The sequence below is a fragment of the Rhinatrema bivittatum genome, chromosome 2 (assembly GCF_901001135.1).
Source record: "Rhinatrema bivittatum chromosome 2, aRhiBiv1.1, whole genome shotgun sequence".
Classification (NCBI taxonomy): Eukaryota; Metazoa; Chordata; class Amphibia; order Gymnophiona; family Rhinatrematidae; genus Rhinatrema; species Rhinatrema bivittatum.
This window is the reverse complement of record NC_042616.1, coordinates 376,214,610-376,239,061: the sequence shown is the minus strand read 5'-3', so window position 1 is coordinate 376,239,061 and position 24,452 is coordinate 376,214,610.

Here is a 24,452-nt window from a genome sequence, read left to right as displayed (position 1 = left end):
TTTTCAGTCCATCCTTCAACTGGGCCTGTTCGATCCCCTAGAAGGATCATGTGTAAACTGCCTTAGGGTGGAATCCTTCCCACTTTGGTATTCTAGGCCTATGGAATGAAGGCAAGTAGGGACCCACAATGGTTTAAGAAAGCTTGAAGTATGGTCGAAGATTTGGCAGCTGGGATTCAAGGCTAAGAAATGTAGTCATACTTCTGGGATGTAGTAATCCAAAAGAGCTATACTTGACGGGGGGTGACTGATGTGCATGGACCAAGAGAGGGATCTTGGGGTTATAGTGTCTAATGATTTAATGATGGCGAAGCAATGTGACAAGGCAATAGCTAAAGCCAGAAGAATGCTGAGCTACAAAGAGAAAGGAATAACCAGTAAAAAAAATGAAGTGATAATGCTTTTGTACAGGTCATGGTGAGGCCTCACTTGCAGTACTGTGTTTGGTTCTGAAGTCTGTATCTCAAAAAGGATAGAGACAGCATAGATGTGGTCTAGAGAAGGGTGACCAAAATGGTGTTGGGTTTGTATTGGACGGAAGACAAATGAGGAGAGGCTGAAGAATCTAAACATGTATACCCTGGAAGAGAGGAGGTGCAGGGGAGATATGATATAGACCTTCAGATACCTGAAAGATTTTAATGATGCACAAACATTGAACATTTCCATTGGAAAGGAATCAATAGAACTAGGGGACATGAAATTAAACTCCAGGGGAGATATCTCAGAACCAAAGTCAGGAAATATTTCTTCATGGACAGAGAGGTGGATACTTGGAATGCTTTTCCAGATAAGGTGGTGAATACAAATAAGTGAAAGATTTCAAAGGGAAAAAGCACAAAGACTGTGGATCCCCAAAGGCTGGAGGACGGAATTGAAGAATAGTGTTCATGGGGGTAACTTGCTGGTGCAGCAGTTACTACTCTTGGCAGAAAGCATGGAGATTACTACCCTTAACAAATAAGCTTTTAATGCAACTGCAACATTGCTTTCTGCTATTAATCAAGTTGATTTAGGGAATGACCTCCGCTATTACTGGCATCAGAAGCATGGGATCTTCTTAGTGTTTGGGTACTTGCTAGGTTCTTGTGCCCTGGTTTGGCCTGTGTTGGAAACAGGATGCAGGGCTTGATGGACCCTTGGTCTGACCCAGCATGGCAATTTTTTATATTCTTATGTTTTGACAGCAGGAAGGAAAAGAGGAATTAGATTCAGACATCAACCAATGAGGGCTCCGACTTTTTTCGTCTGGGCTACTGATAAGCATGGGTGTAACCTGCACAGAGTGGCAATTACTACTCTTAACAGAAGGCATGGGGATTACTATCCTTAACCAATAAGCCTTGATACTTTAGGACAACAGTATCATCACTCTCCTCTTCAACAGTAGGGGGGAAAGGAATTGGATTCAGATGACAACCATCACGGGTCTGACTTTTACAGTCTAGGGTACTGATATGCAGACATAAGGGAAAAAGCACAGGTTGTTTCTGTGGCCAAGTCCATAATCAAAGCAAATCAAGCAGCACTGTCTGAGTTTTCAAGAGGGCTCATCAACCAGTAAAAACGTTGCTAGCAGTAATTTTTTATGGGTTAAGAACATAAGAAAATGCCATACTGGGTCAGACCAAGGGTCCATCAAGCCCAGCATCCTGTTTCCAACAGTGGCCAATCCAGGCCATAAGAACCTGGCAAGTACCCAAAAACTAAGTCTATTCCATGTTACCATTGCTAATGGCAGTGGCTATTCTCTAAGTGAACTTAATAGCAGGTAATGGACTTATCCTCCAAGAAATTATCCAATCCTTTTTAAACACCGCTATACTAACTACACTAACCACATCCTCTGGCAACAAATTCCAGAGTTTAATTGTGCGTTGAGTAAAAAAGAACTTTCTCTGATTAGTTTTAAATGTGCCCCATGCTAACTTCATGGAGTGCCCCCTAGTCTTTCTACTATCCGAAAGAGTAAATAACTGATTCACATCTACCCGTTCTAGACCTCTCATAATTTTAAACATCTCTATCATAACCTCCCTCAGCCGTCTCTTCTCCAAGCTGAAAAGTCCTAACCTCTTTAGTCTTTCCTCATAGGGGAGCTGTTCCATTCCCCTTATCATTTTGGTCGCCCTTCTATGTACCTTCTCCATCGCAATTATATCTTTTAGGAGATGCGGTGACCAGAATTGTACACAGTATTCAAGGTGCGGTCTCACCATGGAGCGATACAGTGGCATTATGACGTTTTCCGTTTATTCACCATTCCCTTTCTAATAATTCCCAACATTCTGTTTGCTTTTTTGAATGCCGCAGCACACTGAACTGACAATTTCAATGTGTTATCCACTATGACGCCTAGATCTCTTTCTTGGGTTGTAGCACCTAATATGGAACCCAACATTGTGTAATTATAGCATGGGTTATTTTTCCCTATGTGCATCACCTTGCACTTATCCACATTAAATTTCATCTGCCATTTGCATGCCCAATTTTCCAGTCTCACAAGGTCTTCCTGCAATTTATCATAATCTGCTTGTGATTTAACTACTCTGAACAGTTTTGTGTCATCTGCAAATTTGATTATCTCACTCGTCGTATTTCTTTCCAGATCATTTATAAATATATTGAAAAGTAAGGGTCCCAATACAGATCCCTGAGGCACTCCACTGTCCCCACTCCCTTCCACTGAGAAAATTGTCCATTTAATCCTACTCTCTGTTTCCTGTCTTTTAGCCAGTTTGCAATCCACGAAAGGACATCGCCACCTATCCCATGACTTTTTACTTTTCCTAGAAGCCTCTCATGAGGAACTTTGTCAAACGCCTTCTGAAAATCCAAGTATACTACATCTACCGGTTCACCTTTATCCACGTGTTTATTAACTCCTTCAAAAAAGTGAAGCAGATTTGTGAGGCAAGACCTGCCCTGGGTAAAGCCATGCTGACTTTGTTCCATTAAACCATGTCTTTCTATATGTTCTGTGATTTTGATGTTTAGAACACTTTCCACTGTTTTTCCTGGCACTGAAGTCAGGCTAGCCGGTCTGTAGTTTCCCGGATCGCCCCTGGAGCCCTTTTTAAATATTGGGGTTACATTTGCTATCCTCCAGTCTTCAGGTACAATGGATGGTTTTAATGATAGGTTACAAATTTTTACTAATAAGTCTGAAATTTCATTTTTTAGTTCCTTCAGAACTCTGGGGTGTATACCATCTGGTCCAGGTGATTTATTACTCTTCAGTTTGTCAATCAGGCCTACCACATCTTCTAGGTTCACCGTGATTTGATTCAGTCCATTTATGCTTTATCCTATTTTCTTATTTTTTTATTTATTTATTTATTTATTTAATTTTATATACCGGCAACCGTATGCACATCGTGCCGGTTTACAGATAACTTACAAACAAAGATATGTAGGCAGAGCCTTTACAAGGAACAGTGTTTAAAACATAGCTCAGAAACAGAGCAAAACTAGCAAACCTGTGGAAAGAGGGGTAGGGGTGGTCGAGACAGGGGAGGGGGCGGGGGGGGGGGGGGGGGGGGGGGGTGAAAAACAGGTACAAAAGGAGTAATATGTACAGGTACAAAAGGAGTAATATGTACAGGGGTCGAGAGATTATTGACGTATACATAGGTTATATTATTGACATCTATATACATTGGCAAATTGACATAGGTTATATTCTTGGATCGTTCTTCCAGTTTTTGAATGTGTGGAATACATCTAGACTGTGCTTCTAGAATGGTATTTTTTAACAATGACCATGCCTCTTGGACATTTTTTACTTTTGTAGCTGCTCCTTTCAGTTTTTTTCTAACAATTTTTCTCATTTTATCAAAGTTTCCCTTTTGAAAGTTTAGCACGAGAGCCTTGGATTTGCACACTGTTCCTCTTCCAGTCATTAAATCAAATTTGATCATATTATGATCACTATTGCCAAGCGGCCCCACCACCATTACCTCTGTCACCAAGTCCTGTGCTCCACTGAGAATTAGATCTAAAATTGCTCCTTCTCTCATTGGTTCCTGAACTAATTGCTCCATAAAGCTATCATTTATAAATATGTAATTATATTTCACTTTCCTCTTGATAAACGCTCAGTCACTAACAAAGAAACTAATGATCATATCATACTTGATAAACACAAAGAACCCTGACTTCTTTGCGATAACTGAATCGTGGCTTAAAGAAACTGACACGGTTCTCACAAATCAACTAACTAATAATGATTATGACTTATTCTCCATCCCACGAAAATTCCGCAGAGGCGGCAGACTTCTACTCCTTATAAAAAAACATTTTAATATGAAACTGATTCCTCAAAACCTCCCTTCAAAATTTGAAATTGCGTTACTTGAATCTGATTTTCTTCAAATCTGTTTGATATATTGCCCCCCCAAACTCCTTGACAATGAGATCTCCACCCTGATTGAATTTCTTATAACCAACATCAATGTAAAAAAACCTTCCATTATACTTGGAGACTTCAACCTCCATACCAATAACTCACCTAGATCCCAAAATTATCAAACGCTAATTGACATGCTTTCCAGCCTCAACATGAACCAAATTATAAACAACCCCACTCACAGAGCTGGTAACACCCTAGATCTAATTTTCACCAACCATTACTTTTATAATCCCACAACATCTACTAAACCCGTTCCTTGGTCTGATCACTTTCTTATTAAATGCAGTGCTCAAGTAATCACAAACAAAATATCTGAATACAACTCGCCACTATCTTTCAAATACAGACCCCCCTTCCAACTCAACTCCCTCAAACAAGAATTGGGAAAACAACTCACAAATCTAGATTTATCCAATATCCATAATGCTACCCAGTCCTGGTTTCATCTTACAAAACAAACTGCAAATAACATAAATCCAGAGAAAACAAAAATTATAAAACATAAGAGAGCAAAAAACAATCCCTGGTTCAACTCTGAACTTTCTAATTTGAAATCTAACCTCAGAAAGTTGGAAAAAGAATGGCACAAATCCAAATGCCAAGTAACCATTCAAAGATATCGCTCAAAACTCGCAGAATACAAGAAAGCAATCCTAAGCACCAAACGTGAATACTATAGTCTAAAGATCAAAAACGCCACAAATAAATCAAATTCCCTCTTCAACATTGTAAAGAACCTAATAGAAAGCAGCAACATAGGCAAACCAACATCCAATACAAATAATCTGAGTCACGACCTTGCAAAGTTCTTTAAAAACAAAATCGACAAAATCACAAACTCTTTTAACAACACTCCTTCTTTTAATGTACCTCACATTACATCATCATCAACTACCTGGTCAAAATTCGAACCAATTTCCAGCATTGAACTAGAAAAGATGCTTCAAAAAATAAACCCAGCTCGACATGAGCTCGATGCTATTCCTACTCGAATTCTAAAGGAAATATCACATATTATTTCTCCTATGCTAGCCGCAATTATAAACAAGTCACTCAAAGAAGGCCTTCTCTCAACCAACCTGAAAACTGCGACCATTACTCCTATCTCAAAGAAAAAGAACCTAGATCCCAATGATCTGAATAACTATCGTCCAATTTCCAACCTTCCTTTACTTGCCAAACTGATTGAGAAAACTGCTCTATTTCAACTAAATGAGCACCTTGAAAACAACAACATACTTCACCCCACTCAACATGGTTTCAGAAAGAACCGCAGCACTGAAACCCTTCTGATAAATTTAACTAACAAATTAACAAGAGGATTTGATAACAAACTGAATCATCTATTAATTCTGCTTGATCTATCTGCTGCCTTCGATACAGTAGACCAAAATCTACTAATATCAAGCCTTGCCAACATAGGCCTAGCTGGAAATACCCTTGATTGGTTCACATCATTTCTAAAAGACAGGTTTTTCAAAGTCACCTTTAATAACTTCTCATCTGATCCCTACCCCCTTGAAACAGGAGTGCCGCAAGGATCTGCCCTATCTGCCACCCTCTTTAATATTTATCTTCTACCACTCTGTCACTTCATTTCTAATCTAGGCATCACTTTCTTTCTTTATGCCGACGATATCCAACTACTATTCCCTATAACATCTACCATTGAAGAAGCCATATGCCTCACAGTAAAATACCTCAAATCAATCCAAACTTTTCTCAACCAACTAAAACTATGCTTAAATATGAATAAAACCGAATGGATCCTAATAAAAAGAAACTTCTCAGTTCATTCTTCTCTAATACCCTACATTCAAATTGATAACTCCAACATTCATATGAAGAATCCAATAAAGGATCTTGGCATCTGGATAGATAATGATCTGAGCCTCAAGAATTGTATAGCCATAAAAACGAGAGAAGGCTTTCATAAACTCCAGATTCTCAAACATCTCAAACCTCTATTGTACCCGAACGACTTCAGAACAATTCTTCAAACCCTAATTTCTCAAGCCTGGATTATTGTAACGCAATTTTCTTAGGGCTACCTAAATCTACTCTAAAACCGCTACAATTACTGCAAAATGCCGCTGCACGAGTGCTCACTGGCAAAAGGAAGTTTGATCACATCTCTCCAACCCTAAATAATCTTCATTGGCTACCAATTTCACAAAGAATTAAATACAAGTCCTTAACCATTCTACATAACGAAATTTACAAAGACAACAATTCCTCTCTGGATAACATGATCGCAATTCACAAATCACCCCGTTCTTCAAGATCTTCTGACAAATTACAACTAATCATTCCGCCCCTGTCATCTGCGAAACTATCTGCTACTAGAGATAGAGCCTTCTCGATAGCAGGACCGAAAGAATGGAACTCTATCCACCATGTCTCTGAGATGCCAATTAAGTCTATGTCATCATTCACTGCTATACATTCTAATTCTCCCATCTTACTTCTTAGACATCTGGCATTAGCATACAAACATTTCAAAGTTTGTTTTTTGTTTGTATTTTCATTCTGCTTTTTAATTGATAGGGAGAAGTTAGAATTTTTTAGCTCAGGTGAGTTTTTAGTTACAGGCACTTGGACTATTTTTCTAATTATTGGAACCTCACTGTCGGGATGCCCTAATTCTAATGCATCATTAGTATGCTTTGAAGATACCTCTCTCCGAACCATGCGCTGCTGAGCGACTGTCGGCTTTCCCCTTTGTTCTAGTTTAAAAGCTGCTCTATCTCCTTTTTAAAGGTTAGCGCCAGCAGTCTGGTTCCACCCTGGTTAAGGTGGAGCCCATCCCTTCAGAAGAGACTCCCCCTTCCCCAAAAGGTTCCCCAGTTCCTAACAAAACTGAATCCCTCTTCCTTGCACCATCGTCTCATCCACGCATCGAGACTCCGGAGTTCTGCCTGCCTCTGGTGACCTGCGCGTGGAACAGGGAGCATTTCAGAGAATGCTACCCTGGAGATTCTGGATTTAAGCTTTCTACCTAAGAGCCTAAATTTGGCTTCCAGAACCTCCCTCCCACATTTATTTTTTATTTTTATTTATACAGTTTTTATATACCGTTGCACAGAACCAGTTCCATCTCTATGGTTTACAATAATTCATATAATAAAAAACATGATAAAAGGAATAAAATGAAACAATACAATATCAGTTAAGATCAAATTAAAATAGAAATTAAGTTAATATTAAAAGATAAGAACAGATTAAGAACAACATTTTCCTATGTCGTTGGTGCCCACATGTACCATGACAGCCGGCTCCTCCCCAGCACAGTCTAAAATCCTATCTAAGTGACTCGTGAGGTCCGCCACCTTCGCACCAGGTAGGCATGTTACCAGGCGATTCTCATGCCCACCAGCCACCCCGCTATTTACATGCCTAATAATTGAATCACCAACTATGATGGCCAACCTAACCCTTCCCTCCTGGGCAGTAGGCCTTGGGGAGATATCCTCAGTGCGAAAGGACAATGTATCACCTGGAGAGCAGGTCCTTGCTACAGGATCCTTTCCTGCTGCACCAGGTTGATGCTCTCCAATCATGAGACCTTCTTTCTCCAAGGCAGCACCAGGGCTGCCAGTCTGAAGTTGGTACTTGACTACTATGTCCCTGACGGTCTCATCTATATACCTCTCTGTCTGCCTCAGCTCCTCCAGGTCTGCCACTCTAGCCTCCAGAGATCGGACTCGTTCTCTGAGAGCCAGGAGCTCTTTACATCGCATGCACATGTACAACTTCTCACCGGTGGGTAAAAAATCTTGCTGCTGGACTGCTGCCTTCATCTCAATTTTGATCAGTTCCTAGTTACGTTTTAGGTTGCTATGGGAGTAGGAATGTGTCTAACGTCCTTTAAATGTATTAGTGAATTCACTATGTGTCTGTTAGTGGCCTAGTGGGGTCTGATCGAATTCTCAATAACGTTTTTGTTGATTTTTTTTTTTTTTTTGTGAAAGTGGCACCTGCCTATAAATTAAGGGATGAGCTAGGGGTGGGTGGGCAAGGGGTGGAAGGGTTGGGAAATCCAAACAGTCTAACTTCAGTTAGTCAGCCAGAGTGACTCACTGCTCTCTTGATTAACAAATGTTGGTACCTATTCAAACCCAATCACACTACCTCAACACTTTTCCAAGGTAAGTAACTGAGCTGAACTATTCAACTTTTTTACTTAGGTACACTGCTCCTAGGTTATTTCTAGCTTCTGGCTACTGTTTTTTTTTTTGGGGGGGGGGGTTGTGGTTTTTTAAATTGTTTTTTTTCAATACAAACACTCAGTTCTTTAAAAGTCCGCAGAACACTTAGTTCTGCGGACTTTTAAAAATAAACACACTACCTACTGCTGACTAGCTGCCTTATTGACTGACTATTTAAAAATACAAACAGTCTAACTTATTTATTCACTGCCTTTCTATTAAGGCACAAACACACTAAATAATATTCCCAGATAGTTAACTTTGCCTCAATACTTTTAAAAAAGACAATGTCCCAAGCAAAAACTTACTGATTCCTTTCAGCCACCAGCAAGATGATGCTCTCCTCCCAGTGTTCCCACTGGAATGTGGGTTACTGAGCTCTTCCCTTCTAATTTATAATGTACTTCTAAGGTAAATTAGTACCAAACAGTTCCTTTAGAGATTTACACTTCAGTTAGTTTTCCTGAGTGACTCACTGCTTTCTTGATTAACAAATGTTGGTCCCTATTCAAACCCAATCACACTACCTCAACACCTTTCCAAGGTGAGTAACTGAGCTGAACTATTCAACTTTTTTACTTAGGTATACACTGCTCCTAGCTTATTTCTAGCTTCTGGCTACTTTTTGGGGTTTTTTGTTTTTGTGATTTTTTTTTTCTCAATACAAACACTCAGTTTGTATTAAATACAAACACTCAGTTCTTTAAAAGTCTGCAGAACACTCAGTTCTGTAAACTTTTAAAAATAAACACACTACCTACTGCTGACTAGCTACCTTATTGACTATTTAAAAATACAAACAGTCTAACTTGTTTATTCACTGCCTTTCTGACTATTAAAGGCACAAACACACTAAATAATATTCCCAGATAGTTAACTTTGCCCCAATATCATAAGGCTGAGGACAAATGCTTGTAGTGGCAGTTTCTACCCTTAAAATAAACATCGGAGTAATCTGCACGAAGTGGCAGTTGCTACTCTTAACAGTAATATGGGGGTAAACTACATAGAGTGGCAGTTACTACCATAAGAAGCTTGCTGGGCAGAATGGATGGACTATTTGGGCCTTTTCTGCCATCATTACTATATTACAATGTTTCTTGACAGAGCACACCTGAAAGTCATCTTTCTTGCTGGGTTTACTGTGGTTAAGTATAACCATCCACTCAGACTTTCAAGAGAAGGGAAGGAAAGCAGGGATAAAAAATTGGAAAAGTCCTATGTGAGGGATAATAATTGAGAAGACCTCTGTAATAATAAATGGTCCTAGATTAATGGCTTAACAATTTTCCAGTGCTAAAAAAAAGAACTGACAACTGGCTGGCAATAAACAATGCAGCATACAATAAAGACATTCAGTATTTTAAACTTTACCACATTAGAAAAGTCATTTTAAACTGTGAAGGGTAGCGGGTGTGTGAGCCCTTTGTGCTGTGGCCATAGTTGATGCAGCCTCAAGGGCATATCTATGAAGCCTATGCCAGCAGCTGGCAAACAAACCCTGTAGTGGGGCATTCTGGAGCTTCAACTTTACCAGCCACCTCTCCTGCAGGATGAGCCCTTAGTTTCTGGTTGACCATTAGGACTTAGGTGGGTCCCTAGGGTAGAGAAGAAAGCTACAGTCTCAGAGGCACCCTGGGGTCAGGAAAGAGAGCAGACTAACGATATCAGGAACAGGCCAGGTCGGGGCAGGCAGCTAATGAGAGTGCTCATGTCCAGACAATGTTCAGGTCCAGGTGGCAGGCAATCATGGTCATATCTAAGAAAGAGGAAGTCAAAATATGGAGAGGCACGCTAAGGGGGATATAGATATACAGGAGACAGTGGACGAGATGAGTAGGACAGGCTAGACGAGATAAGGTGGAAAGGCAAGGCTGGAAAACAAGGCAAGGCTGGCAGAATGCAGCAAGGCAACACGCATTGCAAGGCAGAAGACCTGTTGCTGCAGGAGCCGTAAGGAGGGCTAGTGATGCCATCAGAGGGTGCTGCGGCTTGAGCTCCTACCACAGGCCCTTCCAAAGGTAGTGCTGTTGGGTGCGCACACGCCTATGGAGAGGTTGGGGAGCGGCATCATGGCAACACCCTAGCCACATTCAGCACTGGTGGAGATGGGGGTAAGGAGGCTCACGAGAAGGCTCGCTGGAGCCATGCTTCGTAACATTAACAAACTTAGAAGTGATTTATAAACGTAATGATAGTTTATCATAATGGGTGGAAATAATCGCAGGGAGGTATTCCTGCAATCAATCTTTTACTGCCCCCAATGAAATATTGTGGTGGTTTTGCCATGTGTTTTTTTTATCATGGGAGAAGCACATGACAAAAAAATCACATGTGATATGCGGCCTATGTTTGCTATGTGGCAACACCTTGGGGGCCTGCCATCTTGTTAAAAATGCCCAAGGCCCAAATATATACCCCTTAAAATACAGAAAATGTCTCCAGGGGTCTTGTTAGACGTCTGCCAACCCCACAGCCGCCTGTTGAGGTGGCTCTACAAAAAAAATTTTTTTTTAAGAATTTGAAATTGTGTGGTGACTCCCCCACCAAACCCCTCCCCTTTTTTCTGTAACCCCCCAACCAAAGTCTCTCAATAATACCCCCATATGCCCATACACTCCCTTCTCCCCATACTCCCCGCCCAAAAAAAGTAAGTCATTGATGATCCTCGTCTCCTCCCCCCTCTCTTATTTCTAAATTATTCCCTGGTGGCCTAGGGCCCCTTGAACCCACTCCTACAATTCCCATTTACCTCCTTACCTTACAGGTACAGTAGGGGTTTGGAAGGCCCTCTAACTCCAGGCCTGGGTCAATATTATTTTCCAAAATGTCACCAACCAGCCTTTGTCCCTGTCTGCATTTTGAAAGTGGCTATAATTCTCTGGAGGCCTGTATTTTATAGGACTCCTGGGGATATTGGGATGTGTGTTAGCATCCTGATGACCTTGGGGAACAAATAATTACAGCTCCCTGAAATGTTGCTAAAATATTGGCTACATTTTTTTCTGTTAGCTGCGTTATTTTATTGCATAGGACTACTTATTGATTAGCTGCTTTGCATGTATTAGGTAATTTTATGCATGCCAAATGCATGCAAAACCATCTCTTTTCAATAAGGGGAGGAAGTCTGAAAATATTGCCACTATATTATGCAATATTGTGCAAAATGGCCACAATAAAGGTTTTATCCACACTTTATTGCCTTATAGATACTTATTAAAATCTAGACCTTAGATAACGATTTGAAACTTTATTACAGTAAACTTTTTGGGGGGGTATAAAAGTACCTTAAAATACTATTAACAATTGTGTTCTTTTCTTTTAGGACCTTATGCTGGATCCAAACTGAAAGTCAAGTAAGTATAGTAGCTTTACTCCTTTTTTTACTTTATACCATTTGTTGTGCTTTCTTTTACTCCAAATTTGTATTTGAAGAAATTGATTCTTTGAATTCTATTTCTCTTTACAGGCTATTGAACAGAATCCCTTGAGATATCTTAGCTTTTCCAGTATGTGTCTGCATTTTTCTCAGTCTTTCCCCCGCCTCGCTTCACTATTGAGTTCACAAAGTACTGTACAGTTTGCTTTATTTTTGTACTCAATAAAATATTGAAAATCTGGCCAGATCTAGTTTTTATTTCTTTGGTGTGGGTGTGTACATGTATCTCTGATTCTTTTTGCCAAAGTTCCTAAGCGATGTCTCTGATTGCAGTGGGTATCTCCTGGGCGACGGTTCCAGTTGCAGCAGGCATTGATCCTTCCTCGTGGAGGGTCTTCTTGCCAGGAATACCTACTACCTAGCTTTAAGAAATCAGCAGCAAAAACTGACTTTTCACAAGTTTAAGTTCTCTAGTGAGGTATCTGCCTGCTTATTGAACTGTTTTTTCTAACTATAGAAAAATAACTAAAAAATGACCCCATGTTAAACTTTAAGTTAGGGGAACAGTCCTTGTATGTTCACTCTTGCTCTCATTCCCAGTTTTATCTCTTACACAGCAAATGGGCAGCTCTCCTGGTTGTCAGTATAAAATCTCTTAGAGGAGCTGGGAGCTAGTCTGCTTCTTTATCTTAGCAGACTGCAAACATTATTCAGAACTTTGCAGCACTTTCCCTTTATGCATCCTTTAAAAAGGCTGAGCAGCAGCTGCAGGTGTATACTCAAAGGGATTAAGGATGAGTAGCCACAATCACATTAGCAGTACAATGGCAATTGGTAATATTAGGAGAAACAAAGACTTTCATCTCATATGCAGTCATTTCTCTGTTACTAGAAGTGACTCTCTGGTAACTTCAACACACTTTTTTTTTCCTCACACTCTTCCATGCTTTCCTCTATTAAGAACAGGTGTAAACAATCCTATATCCCCGTTGAATCATTTTATAATTAACTACCCTGTCCCCTTATCTTGGCACAGGGAATCAGGATCAACTTTGTTATAAAAATCACTTTTGCCTCTTTAAATATTTCACTATCACCTATTAATTGTTGCGGCCGGGTTCTGCGGCTGAATAGTGGACCCTTGGGCCAACCCACCCCGAGGGGCGGAGCAGGTTGGGAGGCGGAGCCAAGACTCAGAGGGGGAGGTGTAGTGGCAGGAGTCTGAATAAGGTCTTCACCCGGGTACACAGAACCCCCCAGGTGGAGCCCGTAGGGTTCTGGCACCTTGGGACTTGGGCCCCAGTGAGAGAGTCCAGCAACAGAGAACTAGATAATCCACAGATGACAGGGACAGACACAAGCTCTTCACCCGGGCACCCGAGAACCCCCAGGAGGAGCCCGTAGGGTTCTGGTACCTTGGGACTTGGGCCCCAGAGAAGCGAGAGTCCAGTAACAATGAGGCAGGTACCCCTGGGAGTACTAGCACAGCTCTTCACCCGGACACCTAGCAACCCCCAGGAGGAGCCCGTAGGGTTCTGGTGCCTTGGGACTTGGGTGCTAGAGAGGAAAGCCAGCAGTCCGAGACTAGACAGTTCAGGAGACTTAGAGTGTAAACCAAGAGCTTCACCCGGACGCCTGGAACCCCCCAGGAGGAGCCCGTAGGGTTCCGACGCCTTGGGACTTAGGAGAACAGCGAGCACTCTATCTCTCAGAAAGGGTACAGGATACCTGGCGTAGGGTCTGGAGTAATGGCAAGGCAAGGCGAAGCAGGCACTCGGGTAGGCCAACCTGGACGCAGGACCAGAAGCAGGCTGGGCACACTCCGGAGAATCGGAGTCAAGGCAAGTAGCCAAGGAAGCGGGGTCTGGTAGTCCGAGGTCAAGGCAGGCGGCAGGCAAGCGTGGTCTGGCAGTCCGAGGTCAAGGCAGGCGGCAGGCAAAGCGTGGTCAGGCAATCCGAGATCAAGGCAGGCAGCAGGCAAAGCGTGGTCAGGCAATCCGAGGTCAAGGCAGGCGGCAGGCAAAGCGTGGTCAGGCAATCCGAGATCAAGGCAGGGCGGCAGGCAAAGCGTGGTCAGGCAATCCGAGATGAAGGCAGGCGGCAGGAAAAGCGTGGTCAGGCAATCCGAGGTCAAGGCAGGAATCAGGCAAGGCGTAGTCAGGCAAACCGGAGTCAGGCAGGAAGCAGGCAAGCAAGGAACGCAACTCAGAGCTACAAGACTGTAGTGAACCTCGTTGCAAGGCGAAGAGGAATACTCTGAGCGCCGGTTATATTGGGATGGCGGGTGACGTCATCAGTGCGGGCGGAGCTGGGCTTCCGGGGTCTGGGCGTACAAGACGTCCGCCCGAATCAGAGCGTGGAAATGGCGGAGGCCACATGGGCCTATGCGTGGCCCTGGAGGCTGGAAGGTGGAACCCACGGCGTTTTGTTGAGCTGAAGGTAGGCGCCATTCACCGGGAAAAGAGGGGAAGCGGCACAGACCGCAACAGTAATACCAAATCTTTGTGACTGTTCCCTATAAGTGTTGGCTGGTTCTTCCAAGTTTTATCTTGGCCTTGGCAAGGCTGGTGAACAATACTAAGTTCTCTTCCAACACTGTCTTCTCTCCAATGGTTTCCATGATAAAAACTTTTCCCTAGAGCATATCCTCGCTCTGATGATATCCCCAGCAAAAGTGCATTTTAAAAGTTCTTACATTCATGTGGACACTAGAGAGCTGGATCCTTAGTGCTGAGTTGTGATTGATGCTGCTTAGTGAGCAAGCCCACTAGGCCCACACCATCAGCTGGTGGGACCAGCTTGAGTTTCACCTATATCAGCTGCCTCCCACGCAGGTTGAGCCCTTGGGTTCTGGTGTCCACAGGTCTTAATTAGGTCCTTAAGGCAGTCCAGAGAAGAATCCAAGGTGAGGTGTAGGTCTGAGCAAGCAGCAGATGGCAGTACCAGAAGACAGGCCAGAGGTCATGGTGGGCGGCAGAATGCAGTACTGGAAGATAGGTCAGAGGTTGAGGCAGGCAGCAGATGAAGCAGGGTTGAGTCTAGAATGAAAGCTGAAGTCTGGAGATCAAGCCAGGGGGAAAAGGGCATGACAGGACAAGGCAGAGTAAGGCAGGCAAGGCAAGGCAAGAACCAAGTAGTAGCAAGGCAAGAGACAAGGCAAAACGCATGTGTGTCTAGGAGGCTGGGGAGGCAGATGCCTGGTTGCAATCTCTGCTGCATGAGATGGCCCAGGCAGGGCACCGGCATTTGGGATCTGGGGACTGGTATGGCATCAGAGCTAAGTGCTGCAGGTCATGGGGCCGTCCTGTGAGTAGCTGGTTGTAATAGCTGCTTGATCCCTGTGCTTCTTCCCTCAGGGGTTATTTTGGTTATTTTTGCAGCACAGTGGGAGGTTTTTTTCCATTTGCTCTGGATCTTTTGCTCTGAGGACATCTGCTTTGTACTTGGCAGTTTGTTTACATGCCACTCCAGTTTTTCTGATTAGAGAGGCTATGGGGGTCATTTTTTCAAAGCGATCGCACGCGAAAAGGGACTTTTCGCGTGCGATCACTAAAAAGAGGCGGTGTCAGACTGGAACAGGAGGAGTCAGGGTGGCACCGGGGCGGATGCCACGAACACAACGGCAAAAGGTAAGGAGCCTTTTCGCTTCCAATTTTGCTCCAATAGCACCACCTTTTACAATGGCACTATTGGGTGCGAACCTGGTAGCGATCGCACCGCGGAGGTGCGATCGCTGCCGGCTATCGCAGGCCCGCCCCCCACTTAGCCCCCGCACCCCCCTGTACCGCGCGATTCACGCCACCGCGGTGTCTTAGAAAATCTAGGCCTATGTTTGGTGAGCAGTGAAGCTCTGAGCTCTGAATGTGCAGGTGTATGGGGCCACAACTTTAAAGTCAGGAGCCTTTCCCCCTCTTCTTATGAGGTGCAACTGTTTGCTGTACTTGGTGAGCTCTGTGTTGTCTGCCTGGTGGTGAGAATTGGCTGGCCACATGTGTTACAAGTCCAGGCCTAAAGCAGTCTGACATATTGGAATTAGTGGCTCAGATTAAAATGCTGCATTTGGATATAACTAATATGGTTTCTGAGCTGAAATCAGAAGTGAAATCTTTGGAAGTGAGAGTTCATGTATTTATTTATTTTATTTAAAATTATTTATATTCTGCATACTTCCAATTGCTCGAAGTGGATTACAATAAAAAAACATACAAAATTAAGATTGACAATCATAATTCAAACAAAATTAAAAATAAAAGCAAACAACAATGAATAAATAAACACAAAAATAAAAATGATTAGTTATGTAACTTTAAATGTTAAGTTCAGCTGCCAGTAATTTTGTCTTTTATTTACTTTCAAAAGCCATTCTGAATAAATGTGTTTTTAAAGCTTTTTTGAAACACGTATTTGTTCTGGTAATGAGTTCCAAATGATTGGTGCTGCTACTGAAAAACCTTTCTCTCTTGTGATCCCAAGCCATGCTATTCTAATTGATGGTATTTCAAGAAGATTTTTATTTTCTGATCTTAAAGTTCAGTTAGGTTTATACATTTGGAGAATAATGTTAAACCATGAGACAGATTCTGTTTGTAAGAGTTTATGAATCATTGTAGCTATTTTATATTGGATTTTAAACTAAACTGGAAGTCAATAAAGGGCCACAAGTATAGGTGTAATATGATCCTGAATTTTAATTCCCGATAAAAGTTGGACAGTGGAATTTTGAACTATTTACAACAATCATATTACATTTTTCATTTTTCATTCATTTATTAAAATTTATTAATCGCCTACCACAAGGAGGCCTAGGCGATTTACATCATTAACATACATAATAAAAACATGAAATTGACATGTACAATAACACACAATTTTCTTATGTTTCACAGAAACAACAATGGTCAATGTCAAATGAATAGAATGAATAATCAGTCACTCAAAATATGCATCATTATCCTCACATCTTTGAGAGAGTTTATTCTGCTAGCACCACTCTAAAATATATTGTATGCACGTCGGAGTAAATACTCTTTCAATAACTGTCTAAATTTTTCATCCAAAGACCTGAGTTCAAATGGAATGAGATTCCATTGTGTTGGTGCAGCAATGGAAAAGGAGGTCTCACGAGTACTATATAAGTGTGCTTGTTGAACAGAAGGAATTTCTAAAAGATTCAATTGGGATGATCGTAAACATCTTACAGGTTTGTAAATGCGTAAAAGGGCATTTAGCCAGTAAGAGAAATCTGAAGCTAAAAGCTTAAAAACAACCATGACTATTTTATATATAATGCGTTCAGTTACTGGTAACCAATTCAGACTATGCAGGACTGGAGAGATATGATCACGATGTTTAGAGTGGGATACAAGACACGCAGCTGAATTAAGTAATAATTGTATCGACTGTAATGTAACTTTAGGAAGACCAATGAACAGACTGTTACAATAGTCTATGTGAGGGAAAATGATAGCACGAGTTACAAACAGGAAATCTCGATCATACAGTAATTGCCTTAACCCTGCAATAAGACGAGGCTTGAAAAATCCACTTTTAATCAGAGATCTAATATGAGGACGAAAAGACAGAGTGGGATCAAGTAAAATTCCTAAACTCCTGATGGGTTTATCTATAGTAAATAAGATGTCATAAATACAAATTGAATCATGAGAAAGTATACAATGGGGACGGTGGATCAATACGATATTAGTCTTGTTGGTATTCAGCATAAGTTTATTTTGTTTTAACCAACGCTTAATGGAAGCTATACACAAATGCAAAGTATCGGAAGTAACTTGCCATGACTATTGTACCTTAATATAAAACTGAATATCGTCCGCATAAATTTTAAATCCATCAGTAATAATGGTCAACAATTTTGCAATAGGGGCCAAATAGATATTAAACAGCATAGCTGACAAGGCAGAGCCTTGTGGGACCCTAGCTTTTAACAATTGAGGGGATGACGATTGAAAATTAAACCTAAACCGTTGGGAAGGATCTAAAAGATAACTTTTAAACCAAGTAAGTACTGTCCCAGAAATATCAGACATAATTAGGAAGTCCTATTAGTAATGCATTACAATAGTCTATGCCTGTTAAAATAAGTGATTCAAGAATTATATGAAAATTGTGTAATGTTAGTAAATGGTTTCAAATGTTTTCGCTCCATAAGACGCACCTGACCATAAGATGCACCTAGGATTCAAAGGGGAAAAATTAAAAAAATAAAAAATTGTGCTAAACCGGCTCTGGCCCCGGGCGTCTGTGCGTCTTATGGAGCAAATTAGGGCAGTGCATAACATTTTTTTTCCTCCCCATTTTGTTTCGGGTCTGGGGAGGGCCATTTCGGTCCATTCCCCAGATCAGAAAACTTTTGGCCTTTCTAATTCAGTGCCTCCCCCCCCCCCAAAAAAAAAAAAACCATCCAACCCTTTAAATTAATTAACAACCCCCCCATCCTCCTGACCCCCCCAAGACCTGCCAAATTAATTAAATACAACCCCCCACCCTCCTGACCCCCCCCCCCAAGAACGTCCAAATTAATTTACTACAACCCCCCACCCTCCTGACCCCCCCAAGACCTGCCATAAGTCCCTGGTGGTCCAGCGGGGGTTCGGGAGCGATCTCCCGGACTTGGGCCGTCGGCTGCCAGCAATCAAAATGGCGCCGACGGCCCTTTGCCCTTACTATGTCACTGGGGTCGACCAATGGCAGTGGTAGTCCCTGTGACATAGTAAGGGCAAAGGGCCGTCAGCTGCCAGTAATCAAAATGGCGCCAACGGCCCTTTGCCCTTACTATGTCACAGGGGCTACCGCTGCCATTGGTCAACCCCAGTGACATAGTAAGGGCAAAGGGCCGTCGGCGCCATTTTGATTGCTGGCAGCCGACAGCCCAAGCCCGGGAGATCGCTCCCGGACCCCTGCTTGGCCACCAGGGACTTTTGGCAGGTCTTGGGGGGGGGGTCAGGAGGGTGGGGGGTTATAGTAAATTAATTTGGAAGGTCTGGGGGGGTCAGGGGGGGGCGGGGGTTTTGTTAGAGTTTTAATTTTTTTTTATATTCGCTCCATAAGACGCACAGACATTTTCCCCCCACTTTTGGGGGAAAAAAAGTGCGTCTTATGGAGCGAAAAATACGGTAATTTAAAAAAAGGAGTTTTTTTACTAGATTACTTATGTGTAGTTTCATTGATGGGGAACGATCAATGACAAGGCCTAAATTTCAAACGTGTTGGTTGATATGGATTTTTTGTCATCAGCTCTCCTGATTTCCTGTGCCAGCCCTATTTAAGGGCTGTTTCTCCATTTCAGCTTTGCCTTGCATTGGAGTTATTTGTCTCTGGAAGTCCCGTCTTCCAGCGCTCTGTCAGGTCTTCGTTCTTCATTGAAGCTCCATGTCTCATCATGCTTCCAGTGTCTCCTGTGACTTCCTGATGTTCCATGTCTTCATGTTTCGAGGTTCCTAGTCAAGGCTTCCTGATGTTCCAGGTTTCCTGATGTTCCATTTTCTGTGTTTTTGAGTTCTCCTGGATCTTCCAGCTCCTGTGGTTCTCCGGATGGCACCTTGCTTCGTCATTGGAATCTCCTCTCAGCTGGATTCTCTTCCTGTGTTTTCAAGTTCTGCTGGATCCGCCGGCTCCTGTGGTTCTCCAGATGACATTTCGCTTCGTCATTGGAATCTCGTCTCAGCTGGAGCCCTTCCTGTGTTTCCTAGTCCTCTTGACCTTCCAGCTCCTGTGGTTCTCCGGATGACACTGGCTTCGTCATTGAGTTTCGTCTCAGCTAGATTCCATTCCTGCGCTTGTCCCGCTCTCCGCGTGGTCCGTTACCAGTCTTTTCAGGTTGTGTAGGGTGCGCAGTGGGACAAGGTCTGCGACCAGTCCTGCAGGTGGACTGTGTAGGGCGCCCTGAGTGACAGTGCCAATGTCTAACATTCCCAGTTCCTCATCTTGTCGAGAGTCTTCCAAGATCCTCATCCACTTCCAGTGTCTTCTTGTTTCATCTCGAGTCTTCTGTGTGTCAAGGCCTCCATCTGCCCTCATCCGCAGTCCGACCTGCTGCTTCTTGCCGATACCTAGTGGCAGGTCCGAAAGGGCTGGGAAAGGTCAGAGGACTGTTGAAATACCAACATAATGTTGTTGGCTTCCAGAAGCATGCAGGTCCGGCAGAGGGTCAGACCTTGTCTTCTCCCATGCTGGGACACGCCTCGCCAACCCTTGGTGCTGTCTTGGATTCGTCTAGAGTCATGCCGAGGCCCAAGGGCACACATTCCACTCTAGTTGGGATCACCTCTCCTAGCGTTCCCGCTCTATAACAGAATGCAAGGCCTCTCAAGGCCTCCCAAAGATAACAGAAATCTGTTTTTTTATAGCTATTAAAAGACCACCTCCTGACTTGTTAGGTCTTGGCTGGGAAAAGACAGCATAGTCAAAAGAATTGAACTGACTTAATAGAACAGAATTATATTGTAGCAACCAGGTCTCTGTCACACATAAACAATCTGGATTATGATCAGTTAATAAACCATCGGAAAACTCTTTTTTATTGCTTGGGCATTAATTAACAAAAGACATACAGTAGATAACATTACTAACTTTGATATAGATGAAATGTGTATTAAATATAATGTCCTAGGTCTTCTTATGTATTTAGATTTAGGGAAATGAAGCTCACCATATTGATCATGACCCAGAATGGATGGTATAGGCTGATATTCAATGGTTCTGGGTCATCATCTTAGAAGGTGACATGGACAGAAGTGGGAGAAAAACTCAGTAAAGATTTTATGTACCTTCATGCCAATGCAATATCATTGCATAATAATGTGAATCCAAACTGAGCACACATTTTTTGAATGTGCGCACATCCACCTCTCCTGGGTACTTGATGCAATAGGCTGCCGTGCTAAAAGGGATGCACAATAGATAATTTATGCATCCTTAGTACTCTGCATTGCGTGCCCAGGAGAGTGACTGTGCATCCCCCCTCCCCCACAGGGCTGATCACTTCTGAAAGGGGATTGGTCCTTTCACTGACATGTGAAAGTGAATGGACCAATCAGCAGTAAGTGAAAGAGTGCATACATTAATATTAAGTGTCAGGCACTTCAATCAGACCAGAACTTAGGGGTGCTGCTTTCTGTGGTTCTTTCTACTGTATCGCAATGATACTAATAGGAGGAACCACAGAAAACAGGACTTTTTTTGTTGAGCCTTTGAGCTCAGCATGATTCTGCTTTCTGTGGTTCCTCCTATTTAGTATCACAAAGACACTAGTAGGAGGAGTCACAGAAAACAGGATTTTTTGGTTTTTTTCGTGAGCCCCTGGGCTCAGCATGCGTTAATGCCTGCTCCCGGATAGGCATTAAATTTACCACGTTAAAATGTGTGCCTTGGATGTGCAGCAATTTTTGGCATTGCAGGATAATAGCTAATAGCCTCATCTATGTGGAATTTCATGTGATGAGTGCTATTAACTTTGCGCTCGACTGGAAACACATTTTGGACATGCTAATCCCTTTATTGCATCGGGAGTAAGTCTAGCCCATCTAAAACATCCGTCTAACTACTTGTTAAGCAGCACGCTGACCCTGAGCGCCCAATATTGCATCGACCTGTGTATGTGCACGAAGGGGCGCACAAAGGGGCAAGCTTCATTGTACATGCTCCTTCATGTGTGCGACAAAGACCTGCAGCCTTCCAGCATGTTGGTGCCTCTGACATCACACTGGTAATTTTATGGCCCCACTTTGATGATATGATTCCTTTTATTGTAATTCATAATTGTCCATATCATCAGATCCACTAGAGTTCTCGTCTGATGAAAAGTAAATTTAACCTTTTTTGGGGACCTTGCAGATTTTTATTGCCCCACCAATTATATACTCTATCAATATGATAATCCATCTGATCACGTTTAAATTTATTAATTTTAGTTTCTTTAATAGAATTCTTGAATTTTTCCAATGCTGTCTGGTGTTCATTTAATTTTTCTTCAAAATTAGTTTTTTCAAGCAAATCAAGTTTTTCAAGTAAAGTACAGAGAATAGGGTTATACAGGTACAGCCTAGCTTCATTTGAAGCGGACTTGAGATTAATTGCATTGACATGGCAAACTGTTTTTGAATTTTTAATTTCACATATTACACTAAAAATATTCACATGAAAACATTTGGCAGGTGGAGGTTTGTTCATGATTACAAATATATGAATTACCCGATTGTGTGGGTGTAAGGGAAACTGCAGAATCAGCTAAGCACAGCATGTTTGCAGCACTGACAAGCGGCCCAGAGATCCTTGAGTCTGGAATGCATTGTTTAGACTGGGACAGCTGGCACAGGCCTGATTCTAGGATAGTGAGTAATCCTGTCCCACATACACACAGTTTAGTTTGACACGCACACTTGTTTACATTAGGCTATAAAAGACAAACAGTTATGGCCCAGAGAGAGAGAGAGAAAATCTGCTTTTCCTTTGCAGACGTGCAAAGTGATGAGACCCCTTCGCCTGTGAAGCTCTCTCTCTACCAGGCTGATGACTAACAGGGTGTTGTGAGTATTGGTTGAGATACAGTGTACACATATATATATAGATATATTTTATGCTTAGAACTATCTTTATGCTTAAAACTGTATATTTTATGCTTAGAACTGTATATTTTATGCTTAGAACTATCTTTATGCTTAGAACTGTATATTTTTAATGCTTAGAACTATTAAGATTGTATATCAATAAACATATTATTTTACTTTTACCTTGTTCTCGCTTACCTCATTCCTTACAGGGGGTAAAAAGAACAAAGTATGAAACTTTCCTCTCTAGCTACAAAACGTTTTTTTAAAAAAATTACACATATTCATATTATAGAGTTACTCAATTGAGATATTTATTTCAAGTGTTCAACATATTAAGTGGAAGTAAATATAGTTCTATGAGGTGATTTGTTGTTGGCAATATTGATATCATATTTTGGATCCCTCTGTAAAAACAACATTTCAGTGCGTTGAATTTTGGTATCCCACTTTTATGATGTCACCGATGGGTGGGGCCAGATTGTCTAACTGTAGGAAACTTGCACTCTAGGCCCGGAGCAGGAAGGCAGAGGCAAACACTTCTCTGGTACTGATGGGTTCAGTAGCACTCGGAGGATCGGGTATTCAGGCAGGCAAGAGCTTTTTCTCTCCGGCATCCTTCATCAAGTACTCCTCAACATCGGTCCATGTTTCAAGAATCTCCTTGTTTTCTGCCTCAGGAGGATATTTCTGGCTCACTTCCTCTTAGTAGACTGTGTTTCTCAAAGCTTCTGGAAGTTTGTTCTATGGAACTGGAACAATTTTCTAAAAAGGCAGTGAATGGAAGCCAGGTTCTGCCAATCTCTTTAAATATTGGGACCCTGCAAGAACGCACCTTGGCTAGATCTTGAACAGGGTGAGGGAATGTATCACAACTTTCTCTCTTAAATTAACTGGGCCATCAGTGTTCAAAAGACCACATACTGAATTTTACAATGAACTTGAAAATTAATAAGTAACCAATGATGAATGCAACAATGGAGATGCAGCTATTCATCTTGCTTCAGCATTTCGTACCAGCTGCAGCCTGCCTGTGCAAGCTGTTACAGCAGTTAAGATGTGATGCAAAATGAACTTAATATTGGTAAACAAATTGACTCTGTGGCTATATTTTGAAAGAGGATTATGGCTCTTGAGATGGATAATATGCTGCTTAAGGAGAAACTTGGCCCCCAGTCTTGATAAAACAGAGACTGTGATTTTGAGTCAACTTCCACTGACTGATGCTCCTGCCTTCTTCAATTTGAGAAACTTAAGATCCATGTCTCTACCACAGTTCACAATCTTGGGACTGTCTTGGATTCAATGCTTACCATGAAGCCACACATTAAATTGTTAGTTAAATCTTCTTATGCCAAGTTGAAGATGTTGTATAGATTAAAAGTTCTTTTGTCGTCCTTCTCCGATTTTAGGTCTGTCCCTCAAGCCTTAGGGGTAGATTTTTAAAGTTATGCGCGGGTGTAGGTGCGCATGTTAACTTATTGTTCAATTACTTAATTCTGTCCTATCTTCCAACATCCATGTTTTTACTCTCCCTGTTTTAATGTAACTTCTCTTTTCCACTTATACGTTAATTGGTTTTTCCCCTTGTTCTAATGTAAACCGGTACGATAAGACCTGGTCTTGAGTGTCGGTATAGTAAAAGAAGTTAAATAAATAAATAAATAAATGTTATAAAATCCAGGGTCAGCGCGTGCAGGGGGGTGCACAATTGTGCAACCCGCGTGCGCCGAGCCGAGCAGAATGCCTCCGTTTTCTCCGAGGCTGCTCCGAAATTGGAGTGGCCTCGGAGGGAACTTTTTTTCCTGCCCCCCCCCCACCTTCCCCTCCCTTCTCCTACCTAACCCACCCCCCAGCCCTAACTAATTCCCCCCCATACCTTTGTTAAG